Source organism: Cucurbita moschata, unplaced genomic scaffold, assembly GCF_002738365.1.
Source record: "Cucurbita moschata cultivar Rifu unplaced genomic scaffold, Cmos_1.0 Cmo_Scf00047, whole genome shotgun sequence".
Classification (NCBI taxonomy): Eukaryota; Viridiplantae; Streptophyta; class Magnoliopsida; order Cucurbitales; family Cucurbitaceae; genus Cucurbita; species Cucurbita moschata.
This window is the reverse complement of record NW_019268563.1, coordinates 458,329-475,913: the sequence shown is the minus strand read 5'-3', so window position 1 is coordinate 475,913 and position 17,585 is coordinate 458,329. Positions and strand designations below refer to the sequence as shown.

Below are 17,585 nucleotides of genomic sequence, written 5' to 3'. Positions count from 1 at the left end.
TGCATAACCCAAAGAAGTTCAACAGCAGTTGTGGCAAGAGCACGATACTCAGATTCACAGCTGGAGCGTGAGACAGTAGGTTGCTTTTTGGCACTCCAAGAAACGAGATTGTTACCAAGATAAATAGAATAGCCGGATGTAGAACGACAAGTATCGGGACAACCAGCCCAGTCAGCATCCGAATAAGCGACTAGCATACTAGGAACAGTGGATGGACGAAAGGTAAGACCAAAGTGGAGTGTTCCTTTGACATAGAGAAGAATACGTTTGACAACAAGAAAGTGATTGCAGTAGGGGCATGCAAGAATTGAATGACAGAATTGACAGCATAGGCAATATCTGACGCGTAATAGTCAAGTACTGAAGGGCGCCAACAAGAGATCTGTAGAGAGTAGGATCAGAGAAAGGAGAACCATCAGCAGTCAAGTGTTGAGAAACAACCATGGGAGTGTGAACCGGTTTGCTATCGAGCAACTGGGCACGAGTAAGAATATCTCGAGCATATTTTAACTAACTAATAAAGAGACCATGAGGAGTGGGTGAAGCTTCAAGACCAAGAAAGTAACTGAGAGAACCCAAATCTTTGGTAGCAAACTCAAAATGAAGCTTGCGAGTAAAGCTGTCAATAAGAGATGAGTTGTTGCCGGTAACAATAATGTCATCAACATAAAGAAGCAAATAGATAATGTTAGATTTCTGATGAAAGACAAAAAGGGACATGTCAGCGTGACTGCAAGAAAACCCAAGTGTGAGAAGAAATGAGCTAAAACGCTGAAACTAAGTACGAGGAGCTTGCTTTAAACCATAGAGGGCTTTCATTAATAGACAAACATGAGTGGGAAATCGAGCATCAATATACCCAAGAGGTTGTTCCATATGAACACGTTCAATAAGAGTTCCATTGAGAAAAGCATTCTTGACATCAAGTTGTCGAAGAGGCCATTTATTTGTGACTACAATAGAAAGCACAACACGGACAGTGGTAGCTTTGACAACCAGACTGAAAGTGTTAGTGTAGTCAAGACCAGGAACCTGAGTATAACCTTTGGCAACAAGACGAGCCTTGAAACGCTCGACGGATCCATCAAGCAAATATTTAATACGAAACACCCATTTAGAGCCCACGATGTTGGTGTTGGCAGGGCGAGGAACCAAAGTCCAAGTATCATTTTGTTGTAACACTCGAATTTCTTCATCCATGGCAGCCACCCAAGCAGGATTCTTAGTCGCAGATTTGAATCCTTTTGGCTCAGTGGATGCAAGAAGAGCAGAAAGAAGTCCAGATGAGCCCAAAATACCAAGATTTGCTGAATGACGAGTCTAGAATATACCAGCTTTGGCTCGTGTGATCATAGGATGAGTGTCCAAAGAAGAGAAATCAACAGAAGGTTCAATAAAGGTCGAATTAGAAGTCAAGGGTGGCAAAGTGAAACCTGCAAGAGAAGTATCAACCTGCATAGACTCATCTACAAGGTCAGAACAAATATCACACGGGGATGAACTGGATCGAGGAGTGTGCGGTGATGAAGTGGTAGGGGGGGGATGAATCAATATGATGAAGATGTGGTTCCAAGAAATTTGAAATAGGAATAGAGGAAAGAGGTTGGGTTTGGGAGCTAGGAATAGCAGGAGAGTGAGTTCATCAAATTGAGCATGACAAGTGATATATAGCTTAGTGGTGGCGGGATCAAGACAGCGGAACCCTTTATGAGCAGGACTATAACCCAAAAAAATACAAGGAATGCTGCGGGGAGAAAGCTTGTTAGGCATATAATCACGCAAATAAGGATAAACAAGACAACCAAAGGGATGAAAATTGTCATAATGTGGAGTGTAGCCATAAAGGAGTTCAAAGGGTGACTTACCTCGAAGAAGTGGAGTAGGAAACCGGTTGATAATATAAGCTGCAGTGCTGAAGGCGTCAACCCAAAAACGAAGAGAAAGATGAGAGTGAAAGAGAAGGGCCAAGCCAGTCTCAGTCACATGACGATGTTTTATCTCAGCACGACCATTTTGAGCAGGTGTATATGGACAAGAGAGTTGATGGTGGATGCCAGAATTACGTAAATGAGTTTTGAAACAAGTACTAGTAAATTCGGTACCACCATCGCTTTGAAATACCTTGATACGAGAAGAATATTGATTTTCCACAAATTTTTGAAATTGAAGAAAAATATAAAAAAAATCAGATTTAAATTTTAAAGGGTAAAACCAAGTGAATTGAGAATAATCATCAATAAAAATAACATAATAAAGAAAACCCGAATTTGATTTGACGGGAGAAGGACCCCAAATATCACAATGAATAAGATCTAACACATGAGACGACCTACATTCATTGCATGAATAAGGCAATCGATGACTTTTCTCAAGCTGACAAGTATTACATAATGATGGAGAAGGCAATAAAGACGTAAGAGAAAGATGACCTTTTCTATTTAAAAAAGAAATAACAAAATGATTCACATGACCTAGACGAGCATGCCATAAATCATATGAAGCACGTAAAGATTTGTTTCTAAGGGCTGAAGTAAAAGCAGAGTTGCTGCGCTCCAACACATATAGTCCTCCATCTCTTTTACCGGTTGCCACCACCCTTCCTGTTTGACGATTCTGGATAGTAATAAGATTATTAGTAAATGTAACGGAGAGAGGAAAATCAGACGTTAATTTACTTATGGAAAGAAGATTTTTAATGAGGTGAGGACAACCAAGACATCTAATAAGTGAATATTTGGAACAGGAGAAAGAGTATCGGTGTGGGTAATGGGTAGGGATGCACCATTTTCTACGATCACAGAGTCCTTACCCGTGTAATTTTTAGACTGATCCAGAATAGATGGGTCGGTAGTCATATGGGCAAAAGCTCCAGTGTCCAGAAACCAATCAGAAGCATCGGGTCCAGCAATAGAACATGACGTGTTAAAGGCTTCAGCAAGGTGAGCATGAGAAGAATCAGGTCGAACATACCGTTGGTTGTAGCGGTCAGCATAATGGGGCCCTCTTTGCGGCATATTTGGCAGTGAGGTGGTCGACGACCCTGACTTGAGTGGGTTTGTCCTCGATTAGAAGAGTTGTTTTTGTGAGAATAAGAACGACCTTGCTGGTTGGTAAAGGAAGCAAGGTGGCTTCCATGGGTGCGACCACGATTAGTGACTGTGAATGTTGTAGGAGTGGAGTCAGAAGACTCAAGGGAGCGCTGGAACAACTCAAAACTTTCAGCTTTAGAGACTAAATCTGCAAAACAGGGGATAGGGGTGAGAGCCATCTGAGCAGTAGAAAAAGCTGAAAATTCGGTGCCGAGTCCACGAAGGAACCAGTGCACTTTATCAATGTCCTCGACTGGTGTGCCAATGGCATGAAGTTGGTCACAAATTTTTTTTAAGGCACGGGCATACTCAGCAACAGGTTTGGTACCACGTTTCATCAACTGCAAGTCATCCTTGAGTCTCAGTTCACGAGCTTTCGACTGATGGCTGAACGTAGTTTCCAACGCAAGCCAAACATCACGTGCAGTAGAGAGACCAACGACAACAGTCATGGCTTCCTCAGTGAGAGAGGAGAGCAGAAGACAGAGAAGTCGTTGATCGGCTGCTCTCCATGCCAAATATTTGGGGTTGAGTGTTGAAGAGGTTTCTGGTTCAAAGCTAGGTGGTGGAACCATAGTTCCATCGACATAGCCTAGCATGTCTTGACTCTCAAGGAGAGGGAGAAGTTGGCTTTTCCAAAGAGATAATTGGAGGAAGAAAGTTTGATGGTGATCATATGGATTAGAGTATTGAAAGGAAGAAGATGATAAGAAGATTCGGAAGCCATAGAGAAGAAAGGATCAGAGTTGTTAAACCGAAAGAGCTCTGATACCATGTGAATGTTTGCTGAATCCACCACACCTAAATGGGGGTGAGAGTTCTCTTATTTATAATCATTTATAGGATATAGAAATATGGCAAATTACAAATAATATGGAAATAATAATAAAAGGAAAGAATAATAAATGAATGCAATATATTTGCCTTTAATAAAAGGGCAAATATGGTAACCCATAATGAAAGGCAAATATCTAGATATTTGCCTTATAATGAACGGTCAACTATCCTTAACAGCAAGCAACCTACTTGTACATTCTCATTGCATCCTTAACCTATTCGGTATTCACGAGCTTTACTCTATGCTTTAGGAAGTATAAGCGTTTGCAGACTTGACTAGCTAGCTTTGCCTATGAGCAATAACTGGTCTTGCAAAGCTGCTCATCTGCTACCTGAGCGTCAATAATATGCCTACGAAAGGTAGGTAATACTATCAGCTAAGCTAGCTACGTAGTGACGTATCACCATATCAATTCCAGCTCTCTAAATCTAATCCTGCAACTTGCTCTGTTTAGCGACCAATGTAGAAGTATGGACTGTCTTTCTACTCAGAACATCAGCTACAACGTTAACCTCCCTTGGGTGGTAAAGGATCTCGACATCATAATCTTTTACCAACTCTAACAACCTTTTCTGTCTCATATTTAGTTCCTTTTGCATGAACAGATACTTGAGACTCTTATGATCTCTGTAAACTTGAATTCTCTCACCATATAGGTAATGACATCAAGTCTTCAACGAAAATATCACAGTTGCAAGTTCAAGATCATGTGTGGGGTAATTTTGTTCAAAATGCTCCAGTTGTCTAAAGGTATAGGCAATTACCTTGCCATTCTTCATAAGCACACAACATAACATAACATCCATATCAAAGCATATCACAATATGACATGTGCAGAGGCCACTAGGTACGTGTCATCATACATAAAATAATTCTTTCAACAAGGCCGACAATGGAGCCACTTACTTTGTTGGCCTTCGTCGACGTTACTCAAGAATCCTTAGGGTTGTTTGGAAAGCTCCTTATTGCTTACTTCAACCTATATTACCAAAAGGTCCTTATTGCTTACTTCAAGAATCCTTAGGGATCGGTACCAAAATGCTAATATCGAGCCAAATACTCAATCTTTTAGCCATTAAAGGCAAATGACGGTGCCACCGAGCCGTGCGTACATGAATGAGCCGAGGATAAGTTATGGCTGGAGAGGATGACATGTGCACTACACGTGAGAGAGAAACGTGGACTTTGGGTTGGGATGGTGTTTCTCTTCTCGACTAGGCTGGCTAAACACAAATAACTTGTGGGTCGTGATTATGTGTTGGGCCGAGCACATGGGTTTGGTTTACTTCGATCGTGGGCAATTCTCCTAAACTGGTTTGGTCATTTGATTCTGTTAAAAACTTATGTGATCTTGACAACTATAGACCGCAAGGAAGTCATGGGCTGGCAAAGCTCGCAAGGTGGATAGCAACAATATTTAAAGGGAATCGTGACGAAGTAGTTACATTACGAGTTTGTCGGTGCCTCGCAAGAATTGAACTTTTCAATATTTTTTTTCATTTTTTAAATAACTACTCTTACATCATATATGTAACACCCCAATAAGGTTAAAGAAATAAGGTTAAGTTGCTCATTTAAGATCGAAAAAATTCAAGGAAAGGAACGAAGAGATCTAAGCAAGGACAAGGTTCTTAAGCAAGTTATTTCTATATCCTAAGAAGTAATTTTAAGGAGTTAGAGGATTTTGAAAGAAGAATTAAAAATGATAAAGTAAACAAAAAAGACAAAAAGGTCATTTTTAATTTCTTATCTAGAAGCAATTTCAAAATGCTCATGGAAAAAATGACCAACAAATTAAGAATGTTTCAATAAAATTTAGAATTTTTTTAGAAAAATAGTAATAAAATATTCAAAAAAATGGCAGATTACAGATATATCCCTAAATTTCAAGATAATTACGAAAATGCCATAGATTAGAAAATCAACGGGAAAAATCATCAGAAAATCCCTCGAATCTTCAAATTCAACCATTAAATCTTCACCAAATTTGAGTATGTTATAGAGAATGCACAACTCACCACATCCAACGACTAGAGTTCAAATTGGAAGTTAGTAGCTCGCTGATCGGAGATGATATTTCCGACGGATAATCTAAAAAACTTTTTTTCAAAATCACGACGATTCTAGAGGTTTCAACGTCGGTTTAAGCTTCCCCTATAAAGTCTGAAGTTTGGACATTCATTTGGATTAAGAATTGAGTTGTGTTGAGCTCCTATCGCAAGTAATAAGTATTTAGTGTTTGGTTTTCCTACTCTCATATTTCTTCTTCTGTTGGGATATGGAGCCTGATACTAGATTTGGTAGAGATTTATTTGGAAGATATCTCGTAAAGATTTGATAGAGATATATAGGGTAGATATTTGGAAAAGATTTGATAGAGATATAATCGGTTCGTTAGGTTTAAATCTTTGAAAGTTATATTTATATTTAGTAAATTGAAACCATATATATATACTCATTAGGCAGACAGTGCTCTCACGATTTACTTTCTTCATTCTCCATATTCTCTTTGTACATACCTAAAGTCATCAATAGAAAACCTTTAGCCAATATTCCTCTTTGTATTTTCTCTCTCCTGTTCTTTGTGTTCATCTTGATCGAGTGTGTGCGTTGTTGAGCAATCCTAACAATTGGTATTAGAGCTAACAACTAGTATCAGAGCAAGGCGAAATTCACCACGATCTATGAAGATGAAAATTTCAAAGATTGGAATTGAAAAATTTGATGGATCCGATTTTAGTTTCTAGAAGATGCAGATTGAAGATTGTCTGTACCAGAAAGGTCTTCACGAACCCCTGTTGGGGGTGAAGCCGGATACTATGACCACGGAGCAATGGAAGCTCAAGGATCGTCAGGCCTTAGGGTTGATCCGGTTGACACTGTCTAAAAACGTGGTGTTCAATATTATCAAGGAGAAGACAACGTCAGATTTGTTGAAGGCGATGTCAAATATGTACGAGAAACCTTCGACTATGAATAAGGTGTATTTGATGCAGAGGCTGTTTAATTTACAAATGTCTAAAGGTGCATCTGTTTCTGATCATATAAATGAATTCAATATGATTGTAAGTCAACTGAGTTCTGTGGAAATTAATTTCGAGGATGAAATTAAAGCGTTGATTTTGATGTCATCTTTACCCGAGTCATGGGACACTGTTGTTGCCATAATCAGCAGTTCTCGAGAATTTGATAAACTGAAGTTTGATGAAATTCGAGATGTAGTTCTCAGCAAAAGTATTCGCAAACGAGAAATTGGAGATTCATCAGGCAATGCTCTCAGTGTTGACCGAAGGGGAAGAAGTAAATCAAAGAGCTCAAACAAACATGGGCGATCAAAATCAAGGAACCAAGAAAAATCTCCAAATAAACCAAATGTAAAGTGTTGGAGTTGTGGAGAAAAAGGTCACTTTCGGGCAGATTGTACAAAGAGGAAGCAGAATCACAAATCAGAGGATGACGATGATTCTATACATTTAGTAGAAGACACTGGGGATGCTCTGATCCTCAGTGTGGACAGTCCGATTAAATCTTGGATTTTGGATTTAGGTGCGTCTTTTCATTCGTCCCCAAATAAAGAGCTGTTTCAGAATTTCAAGTCTAAAATTTTTGAGAAGGTGTATCTTGCCGACAACAAAGATTTGAAGATTGAAGGAAAAGGGGATGTCTGCATAAAAACTTCGGCAGGAAATCAGTGGACATTAAAGGTTGTCGGATATATTTCTAGTCTCAAGAAGAACCTGATCTCTATTGGTCAGTTAGATAACACAGGTTATGCAACAAAGTTTGGTAAGAGTTCTGAAAGATTGTGAAGGGTGCTATGGTGGTAGCACGTGGCACAAAATCTGGAATTTTATACACCACTACAGGGTGTATGAACAGAGCTGCTGTTGCTGAGAGTGCTTCAAATTCAAGTATATGGCACAATAGACTTGGACATATGAGCGTTAAAGGAATGAAGACGTCGACTGCAGAAGGAGTTTTGGAAGGCCTGAAATCTGTTGATATGAGTCCTTGTGAGAACTGTGTTATGAGGAAACAGAAACGAGTTAGCTTCACAAAGACTACCAGAGAATTGAAGAAAAGTACTGGAACAACGAAGCAAATGGGAGTTGAGGTTGAGTTGCATAACAATTCACAAAGTAATATTGTAGCAGATACTCAAGAAACTCCTGAGACTATTGCTGAGGAACCAAAGGTGAAGCAAGTGGGAGCTGAGGTTGAGTTGCTGAAAGATTCACCTAGTGATGTTGTAGCAAATACTCAAGAAACTCCTGAAACTGTCGTTGAGGAACCAGAGGTGAAGCAAGTGGAAGTTGAGGTTGAGTTGCAAAACAATTCATAGGGTGATGTTGTTCAGATACTCAAGAAACTTCTGAAACTTTTGCTGAGGAACCAGAAGCAGAGCAAGTGACACTTGAGCAGGTGTTGAAAAGATCATCCAGAGCCATCAGAGTACCAGATAGCTATGTACCTTCTTTACACTATCGGTTGGTGACTGATGAAGGGGAACGAGAGCCCCTTGATGAGGCCCTACAGTTGGAGGATACAACCAAGTGGGAGTAAGCCATGGATGATGGGATGTCTAGGCTTCAGAAATGCGTTGCTCTTTCATCTGCTGAGGCTGAGTACGTGGCAATAGCTGAAGCTGGAAAGGAGATGATATGGATGACAGATTACCTAGAAGAATTAGACAAGAAGCAGCGTGAGAAGATTCTTCAGGTAGATAGTTAGAGTGTCATGTAGTTAGCGAGGAACCTTGTCTATCATTTAAAGACAAAACACAAAAGGTGATACTATTTCACTCGGAGGTTAGTGGAAGATGGTGATGTGTTTGGAGAAGATAGAGGGGGCAAGAGATTTAGCAAACATTTTATGTTGATGTTGGAACATTGAGGTTGTGCAAAGCCTCAAGTGGTATGGTACAGATTGAGAATGAAATTCTTGGGTGACCGGATCAGTCTTCAAGTGGGAGATTGTTGGGATTTGGAGCCTGATGCTAGATCTGGTAGAGATATATTTGGAATATATCTCGTAAAGATTTGATAGAGATATATATGGTAGATATTTGGTAAAGATTTGATAGAGATATATTCGTCGTACGTTTAAATATTTAAAAGCTATATTTAGTAAATTGAAACCATATATATACCCATTAGGTCGTGCTCTCAAGACGTGCTTTCTCCATTTTCTATATTCTCTGTTGTTGTACAATACCTAAGTCATTGATATAAAACTTTTAGCCAATATTCCTTCTTGTATTTTTTTCTCTCTTGTTCATTGTGTTCATCTTGATCGAGTGTGTGCGTTGAGCGATCCTAACAATTGGTATCAAAGCTAACAACTGGTATCGATCCTAACACTTCCAAATTGAGATCAATTGTTAATTATTTCTTTTCAAATGTGATCCTATAGCTTCTAAACAAGATTACCCACAAGTCTTATAAAGCGATCGAGCCTAAAATGATATTTCATGATAGGTTCCAAACGCGAATGCATGCAATTGTATTTCCTTACCACAATAGTAGGTTCACTTACCTAGTATTTCTTAAAATACTCAAATCGTGTGCTACTTTTACTTTTTCAGGTAAAGGTAAGACACCTCTGCATGGATAACAATGTCACGAAGATGACCATGTGGACACGAAATGGGCTGGCTTGAAATGTGATGTATTTGGTCGGTAGCCAATTTTTCAAACATTTTACAAAATTGACAAAATTAAAAAATTTGAAACACCCCTCAAATAAAATTAAAGTGTGTGACTAAACTCATTTACTAAGTAAATTGATAATAAAATAATATAAATTAAATTACCTAATTGTAATAACAAATTAATTAGATAAAGTAATTGTGAATTAATTCTGAAGTTATGTTTGATGTCCCATTTGACAATTGTTATATTAAAAAAGAATTAATATTGGTGAATAAAGCCGGGTTTGGATCATCTATATATATTAGTTACCTCTCTTAAGAATTAGTCATTAAACAAACAAATTCTTCCTTCCACTCTTTCAATGGCTCTTTACAAGTTTCTCCCTCCTTCTATGATGAACCCTTCCATCAAACGAGTCTATTTTGATCAAAACTCTTCAATTATCTGTCCTACTACTAAAGTAATTAGTGATGCAAAAGTATCAAATCAAACCATTATACGACGGTCTGGAAATTTCAAGCCTCCTATTTGGAAACATGAGTATATTCAATTATTAAACAGTAAATTCAAGGTATGAATGATAGAAATCTTTAGATTGATTGTTTTCTTTATTTATTTACGTTTAATGTTAAAAAGAGTTAGCAATTACTTGTGGATATGTATGTTGCGTTCGCGGAGAAATATATGTAGAACGCTTCAATGAGCTAAAGGAAGAGGTAGATGTGATGATAAACCAAATAATAGATGATCCTCTAAAGCAACTTGAGCTGGTTGATACTTTACAACGACTTGGAATCTCATACCATTTTGAGAACGAAATTAAAAATGTGTTGAAAAGAACACACGAGAAAAGCAATGAAAGTGATGATTTAGAAAAGAATAATCTGTATGTAATATTACTTAAATTCAGACTTTTAAGATAACATGGTTTCAATGTTTTACAAGATATTGTCGCTTATTAGACATGCATTGGAGCTTCCCATACATTAGAGAATATCAAGATTGGATGCAAGATGGTGTTAGACGAACACGACTCTCCACAATGGTATGATATTGTCCACTTTGAGCATAAGCTCTCATGGCTTTGCTTTGGGCTTCCCCAAAAGACCTCATACCAATGGAGTTAGTATTCCTCACTTATAAACCCATGATCATTCCCTAAATTAGCCGATGTGGGACTTCCATCATCCAACAGATGGTTCATTGATATCTACGAGAGAAAAGTTGATATAAACCCTATTCTTCTCAAAATTGCTAAATTAGATTTCAATCAAATTCAATCTATCCACCAAGAAGACCTGAAATATGACTATTATATACATATTTATAGTATTATTATAATGTTTGCGGTGTTTTTCCTTTCTCAAAAACTTTTTTTTGTATCACGAATTACTTGAAAATTTTATTTTTAATAAGAAAAAAGATATTTTAAATACATAGATTGTTGTAAATTACATTAATACTTTTGCTATCTAAACATACAAATTAGGGAGTGGAGGAACACTAGATTTACAGAAAAGTTAAGCGGAAGATATAGATTGATGGAAAATTTCTTTTGGATGGTAGGTGTTGGATTTGAACCTGAATTCTCATATTTTAGAAGAATGTCCACAAAATTTAGTGCTATAATAAGGACAATAGATGACATTTATGATGTATATGGCACATTAGATGAACTCGAGCTCTTAATTGAAGCTGTAGATAGGTTAGCAACCGATAAATATTTTTTTTGTTACGAAATGATTTAATGAAAGTAAGAATCTAGTTGGTTGCGAGAATCTTATAATTTATATATTAAAAAATGTATAAATATTTAACCCTCTTGTAAATTATAATTTTAGGTGGAAGGTTGATGGACTAGACATTACTGTATGAAAATATGTTTTTTTGGTCTCCACAATTCTATAAATGAGATGACTTTTGGTGCACTAAGAGACAAAAGAACTAATGTGATTCAATACCTTAAAAAAACCGTAAGAATTTGACTATGATAAATTTTTTTAACTTTGCAAATTATTATGTAATTTACTTTATAACAAATTTAATTTAACGGTAGGTAGATTTGTGCAAATCTTATATGTTGGAGGCCAAGTGGTATCACACCCGTTATAAACCAACAACATTAGAAGAGTATCTTGACAAAGCATGGATTTCAGAAGGAGGACCACTAGTATTAGTTCATGCATATGTTTTTCGTAACATCTCCAATTCTCAAGACATGGAGAGCTTGGAAGCACATATTGATATAATTAGATAATTAGTTGTTCTATAATTCTGTAACTTGCTGATGATCTTGGAACATCAACAGTAATAAATTAATAAATCTTGTTATCATCATTAAAGCAACATTTTTTTTTATGAATATAACTAAAACCAATGTATACAAGTAGATGAAATTCCATTTAGTTTAACATTTTGGAACATTTATTTACTAATCGACATTTTATGCAGAATGAATTAGAGAGAGGCGATGTTCCAAAATCAATACAATATTATATGAATGATATAAGAGCTTCAGAGAATAATGCACGTGAACATATAAAGAATTTAAATGATGAGACATGGAAAAAGTTAAATACCGTTGAGGTCAAGGATTGGGTCAAGAATTCAATCCTTCCTCATGTGCTCATCAAGATAGCTAAAAATCTTGCTAGAATGGGTCAATGCATATATCAATATGGAGATGGACATGGCATAGGGCGCCAAAAAATAAACGATGGTGTAATGTCTCTACTTATTCAACCAATTCCCATGCAACCCATTTGTTGACATATTAAAGGAAGTTGATACAGTTTTTTGCGAAAGCACATTTTTTTTCTTTTGATATACAACTAATTCTCCCTAAATTTTTCAAAGACTAGTTATAAGTGTATTTTGTGTTCCTCCATCTTGGCGTTGTATACAAAGATATCATCAAGATACACCATGAAAAACTTGTACAAGTATTTATTAAAAACCTGGTTCCTTATGTAGCTTGTAAAACTAATTTTCTTACCTAAATTAGAGAAGTCCTTACTAGGGGAAAACTTAATGAAAGAGTTAAAAAAAAAAAAAAAAAAAAAACCACAGCTTTAACATAATTTCTAGTTCAAAACAATGCATGCTACTGTTGTATTTTAACTTTTATGGTCATTTCAACATTCACCCTCATTCGTGTAATGATTTTTTACCTTTATCAAAAAAATAAGGGTGACATGTGACTTGAGTATTTTAAGAAATATTAAGTAACTTCACTACTTGAGTCAGGTAATGCAAACACACATGTGTATGATATGACTCTCTAAAACTACAACCCCATCTCCCTCTCTTCTCATATTTGAAATCCCGCGACTCTCTGTGCTCAATTTTAGTCGCTGCTAGTTCACCAAAGATTCACACTTTAACCCTGAACACTCCTAAAGCATTTGCGTCGCTGTAATCTACTGAAATCTTGAATCGAAGTGCATCGATGACTCAGATTTGTCAATGTGTGCTCTTCTTTCTCTCTCTCGAAAGTCTCTCGTAAGTGTGTTGTGAGCTATAGAGTGGAAGCACGAACGAGTTCCGTGATTGAAGGTGTGAAGGTGGAGTGCTTATCAAGGAGACATGGGTAGTTGAAATTGCACTAAAATCATTGTTTTACCGAGATTCATTATTTTTCAGCTGCTATTACATTATACCCCTCTAATAAGAAATTTCTTTCTCGAAGTGTCTAAATCTCAAAACTTCTCTCCGTATTTCTAGTTCCCACGTTGCTTTCAATATCTGAGCTAGGTTTTGATTTTTTTTAGTAGAATGGCATATCTATAATTATTAATAATTTAAGGGATATTTTGGTAATTTTTCAAATTTTGAATATTTTATTATTATTTTTCTCAAAAACATCCACCGTTTTTCTAAAAATTCTCCCCTTGCTGCCATTTTTCACTTGGAGCATCTTGAAATTTCTTGGAGACAAGGAACTAAAAATTCAGAAATTTCTTTAAAAATTAGAAAAATGACATTTTATCATTTTCACTTACTTTTTCCTTTCCAATCTTTTTTTAAAGATCTTTAAGCCTTAAAATTATTTTTTAGGGTATAGAAATGACTTGCTTAAGACCTTTTGTCCTTGCTTAATCCTCCTAAATTTCTTTCTTTGGATCCTTAGGATCGTACATGGACGGCTTATTCTTATTTGAGCTAATTTTCTTCCTTTTTTGGGTTTACAGATGGATATGAAAAATCTTTTCTTGCATGGAGATTTGGATTGGGAGATCTACCTGAACAACCAAATGAACTTGGAAATTAAGTTGGAGTCATTAGTCAAAACATGCGAAGTCTGAAGAAGCCTCATTTGGATGCAACTTGACAGAACTTGTGATATGTCAAAAGTACAATCGATTATTGTCTTTTGTACAAAAGAAGGGAAGACTACAAGCTAGTTGGATACAGTGATGTTGACTATGTAAGACACCACGATATTTGAAGGTCAAGTACCGAGTATGTGTTGAAGCTCGGTTCGAGAACAATTTCTTCGTGTAGCAAAAGATGACCAATAGTATCATTGTCAACTAGAGAAGAAGAGTATAGAGCAACGGCTAGAGTAACTTAGCAAAGTACATGGTTGAAACGATTAATGGAAGATTGGCCCCAAAAAGTTGACTATCTAATACCATTTCGTTGCTTCAACCAATCTGTGATTTGCCTAGCATAAAATTCGGTGTTTCATACTGGAACAAAGCATGTGGAGGTGCACTACCATTTCATTATAAAGAAAGTCCTGAAGGAAGAAATCGAGATGCAGCAGATCGAGACAGAAGACCAAATGGTCGACATGGTTACAAAAGGGCTAACATGAGAATTTTTGCTGTCAGCTTAACAAGGTGAAGTGAATGAGAACTAGTGCTGAAAGGGAGAGTTAAATTATCATCACTAATCGAATAGGGTCAAGTCCATGAATATTATGAGCTCATTTAATATTTATTTTAGGAAATGATTTAGGTAACTTAGGCATAAAGATACCTAGATATTTTAGAAAAATTATTTAGGTATTTTAGGAATAAAGATATCTAAATATTTTAGGAAAAATATTGGAGAAATTTTAGGAATAAATTGTGTAGCCTCTACTACAAATACCTTTCCACCCTACCTAGGTTTTCATCCCAAGAAATATAAAGCACAAAGTGCAGTGGTATTCTACAAAGTGTCTTGTACCTTCTCGATTTGTGCTAATAAACAGTGAGAGTGTTTCCCACAAAGAGTTATGTTCAACAGTATGAACGCGTACGCTACAATAATATGATACGGTATTATGTACACCATGATACTATGTGCACTCCCTTCCCTTTGTGGTATAATGGTAGCGTTAGTGTATGCTAGGTGAAGGCCTTGTCCAGGAGGTACATATACGAATTTGTCTAGGGTTCCATGTGCGCGTGGTGGGCTATGTGTAGAGAAGTACTGCACATCCAATACTGCCCGGACTAGAAGTGAGACCAAGACCATGAAATGATGTTTAACAATACGTCCCAAACACGATTGCATGTGATTGCATTTCCTAACCCCTGTAGTGGAGTCACTTACCGAGTATTTCTTAAAATACTCAAGTCACGAGCTACTTTTACTTTTAAGATAAAGGCAATACACATCTACATGGATGACAATGTCGCAGTGATGACCATGAGATTGAAGTTAGGGTAGAAGCATTCATGTTATTAGTAGTCCTTAAGTTAGATCAGTGCATTTTTTCAATTTTTCTTTATTATTTAAGTTTCATGTAGTTTGTTTTTCCACCGTAATTGTTGTAACGATTTTATTATGAAAGTCCATGACATTATTTTTTAATATTTTAAAAGACTTTTCCGCATTTCTTAATCAGGTCATGCATATAATAACGACTTATTATAATAGAAAAAATAAGATCGTTACATAAAGAATTTGTTTCTTATTGTCTCTAACTCAATTTTATCATCCTTAACGGTTGTGTCGTATCGAGATCTTGGTTGGTGAAAGGGATTTGGTTGAGAAAAACTTGTTGAAAGCGGAGAGTAGAATTGATGAACTAAAAAGAAAGTGTGGAATTGCTGCATGTGGCAAGTCAAGATCAAGTTGCAGATATCTTTACAAAACCGCTACCGAAAGTATCTTTCGACAAATACAAGAAGATGATTGGTATGATAGATAATAGGAGCATTTAAGTTTATGGGGGAGTTTTGTTGAATAAACCTTAACTGTTACTTTTAGTTAAGTTGAGTGGGTTTTAAATTCAGAAGTCAGTCCCAAAGGAAAATGACAAGAGTGTTGAAGATGAAAGACAAGAGTCATTAGAAATAGTGACTTTTTATGGCTCACGAAATAGTGGCAGTCATATGGCTCTAATTAATTTCAGGAGAGCAACTGAATCCTTATAAAGACATCATTTGAAGAAGAGGAGAGAAAAAAAGAAAAAAAACAGAGAAGTAATAGAAGAGGGTTTTTCCAGATAAACTCAGTGTTCTTTGTCTCTCCACTCTCAAAAGAAAAATTAGTGTGCGTGACATCTCTTTCACAAATTCGTGAGAATTGTTTCACAACCACCACATTGTCAAACTTTGAAGTTAAGCTTCTCAACACCTTTGCAACAATTATTTCATCTGAAATTTTCTCTCCATAGGTACGCATTTGACTGACTATTGCCATTGCTCTTGACAAAAAATCAGCCATTGATTCACCATTCGTCATAAGTAGAGTTTCAAAATCACATCTTAGAGATTGCAATTTCACTGTTATGACCTTTGAATCTTCCTGAAACTCGTTTGGTAGAATTGACCATGCTTGCTTTGATGTGGTTGCTGCTCCAATTCGTGAAAAAATAGTCTCATGAATTGCTTGTTGAATAATGAATAGAGCGTTGATATCATTTTTCTTAGTTTCTCTTAGTCTCTCCTTTTCTTCTATTGTGGGTTCTAATACATCAATGAACCCGTGCTCCACCAAGTCCCATAGCTCTTGCGATCTGAGCAAGGTCTTCATCTTGATGCTCCATCACTCATATTTCTCACCATTAAAAATTAGTAACAGCGGTGCAAGGGAAGGAAAACGAACTACTGTCATTTTCGTTTTATGAAAAAAAATAATCACTCACCCTAGTGTTGACCAGAACTTGGGTCTGATACCAAATTTGTTGGGGATGGGATATTGAAAGAGATAGGAATACATCAAAGTTGCATGCTTTATTATTGTTTCTCACTATACTTAAAGGAGTTACACAATTTCAATATTTATAGCTTAAACACTAACCATATATAATAAATTATGAAAATAGTAGATAAATTCAAATCTACTAGCAACCTCCTAAAATCTTGGTACTTTGAATACTTTGAATCACATCATATATCAGTTTTGAATACTTTGAATCATATCCTAACTACTTTGAATCATATCTCAACATATATATACCCCATTAGGCCATGATTAGAAAATGTATTTTTTTTCACTCTCTATATTCTCTATTGAGAAGTTTGATCAATCAAATTTTAATTTCTGGGAGAGGTAGATTGAAGATTATCTTCACCATAAATATTTTTACGAACCCTTGTCTAAGTGAAACTGGATAACATATCTAGGAAGTAGTGGAAGCTCAAGGATCGACAAGCTAGAGGGTTGATTTGGTTGATGCTCTCTAAAAATGTGGTGTTCAACATTATTAAGGTTGAGACAACGTCAGATCTATTGAATGCGCTATCAAATATGTACGAAAAATCATCAACTATGAACAAGATGTGTTTGATGCATATATTTTTCAATCTAAAATGTCTTAAGGTGGATCTGTTGCAGATTCAATATGATTGTAAGTCAACTGAGCTATGTAGAAATTAATTTTGAAGATAAAATTCAAATATTGATTTTGATGTTATTATTACTCGAATAGTGGGGAAATCTTACATATAGTTCTCAGTGAAAATATATGCAAATGAGAAATTGAGGATTTACTGAAAAATGCTATTAGTGTTGATCGAAGGGCCAAAACAGACATAGCCAATCAAAATCAAAGAACTAATGAAAATC

The 17,585-nt window shown here is 36.3% G+C and overlaps 1 pseudogene; it reads left to right on the top strand.

Annotated features, from left to right (window-relative positions):
• Positions 1-9,920: 9,920 nt before the first annotated feature.
• LOC111434908 lies at positions 9,921-12,347 on the top strand (annotated as a pseudogene).
• The last annotated feature ends 5,238 nt before the right edge of the window (positions 12,348-17,585 follow it).